The 1,623-nt window shown below is 36.9% G+C and overlaps 1 long non-coding RNA gene across 1 annotated transcript; it reads left to right on the top strand.

Annotated features, from left to right (window-relative positions):
* Nucleotides 1-416: 416 nt before the first annotated feature.
* Nucleotides 417-1,023, top strand: LOC133815637 (uncharacterized). Its single transcript, XR_009884831.1, has 2 exons — nt 417-709; nt 797-1,023. It is a non-coding gene; the product is annotated as an uncharacterized LOC133815637 (long non-coding RNA).
* Nucleotides 1,024-1,623: the final 600 nt, after the last annotated feature.

Genomic DNA, 1,623 nt, shown 5'->3' with positions numbered 1-1,623 from the left:
CACACAGCAACCATGTCGTCCCAGGCGCTATACCAGGCCCTGGGTTAGCAGTCTTCACCGAGAGGGTGGCTCCAGCACCCTAGGAGGGTCTCGCCCTAACGACCTGCACTTAGCGTGCTCAACGTCGATTCTGGCCCCTCGCTGTGATTAAAATTGTGTGTTGCGGTGATAATGGAAGGTTGAGAACTTGTGTGTTTTAGTGAAGTAGTTTCTGGGAAATTTATTTGTGTGCTGCGGAGATATAAGGAAGAAACTTATTGTGTGTTGTTTGAATTGCTTGGTTCTCTATTGACAGATGGTTAGGTCACTATTACAAGGGAAATGTTGCCCAAATTCTTCTAGAATTATGTTTTATTTTCTTAAATTTAAATTATGTTGTGCTTGCATTGTTCTTGTTTGATTGGTATAGGGAAGCTCTGTCAAAATTTAAGTTAAAAAGATAGTGTAATAATAGGAATATGACAGCGCTAAAAATTTGTTATGGGAATTTTCTACGTGCAGGAGGATTTTAGTCCAATTTTAGGGAAACCTCTGTCGAATTTTTTCTAGGAAATGAACAAGAGTTGGATAACAAAGGACAGACTTTCAAAAGAGTATGAAGAGGGAGTCGACAACTTTATTAAGTTAGCGTTAGAAAATACAACAGATCCTTCCACCAATGAAGGACTTCGTGACAAATGAGTTTTCAATGCGATGGCTAACTAGTAATGTAAGTGAAAATATTCATTATTAAAGTTCTAGCTTTACCTTAAGATTAAGTATATTAATTCAACTCATGCAATGAATTTTGTTTTAGTGTGGCGGGAAGAACTATTACACAAAGGATGAGATCAATGAAGTACGTGAAGAATGGGCACAATGCATCATGGATTTGATGAGTACTACATAGGTCCACTCACTTTTGTTAACTTAGACTTTTAATGAGATATACTTACAATGTTAACTTAGACTTTCTTGAAGATATACACACTTTTGTTGCCTAACTATAGTTTACAATGCTTATGTGAGTCATTTTGTAATTAACTTAAGACTCGTTATTTTAGACACTTAGTTCAAATTCTAGTATTTTATATTATTGTGATATATGTTTTGTTTTGTTCAGTTTGTTTGTATAAAAAAACATGATTTGTTTTGGGCATAATACACTTTTTAAGAGAGAAAAAACACCATAAGTCGGTTCTACTAAAACTGACAATAGATGTCTACACCATAAGTCACCTATGAACCGACATATCATGTTTTACACCAGAGGTCGGTGTACAACCGACCTACCATGTCTTACACTAGAGGTCAGTTTGCAACCGACATCTCATGTCTTACACCAGATGTCGGTTTTCCACCGACGTACCATGTCTTACACCAGATGTCGGTTTGGCGCCAACTGACCTACCATGTTTTTACATCATAAGTCACTGCATGGAAAGTCAGTTCCCAACAGACTTATGAACATTCAGATGTCAGTTTTTAACCGACTTATCATGTAACTTTTGTAGTAGTGGAGGCTTCGTGACTGTTTTCTCAGAAACATTGGTACTTTCTTCATTTCAATCGACTTGCACTCATTGGACATGACGAATGGGGATTTCATCATCAATTGGAATTGATGACGATGAAACATTTTTT

The sequence above is a fragment of the Humulus lupulus genome, chromosome 1, assembly GCF_963169125.1.
Source record: "Humulus lupulus chromosome 1, drHumLupu1.1, whole genome shotgun sequence".
NCBI classification, from domain to species: domain Eukaryota; kingdom Viridiplantae; phylum Streptophyta; class Magnoliopsida; order Rosales; family Cannabaceae; genus Humulus; species Humulus lupulus.
This window is presented reverse-complemented; position numbering and strand designations above follow the sequence as displayed.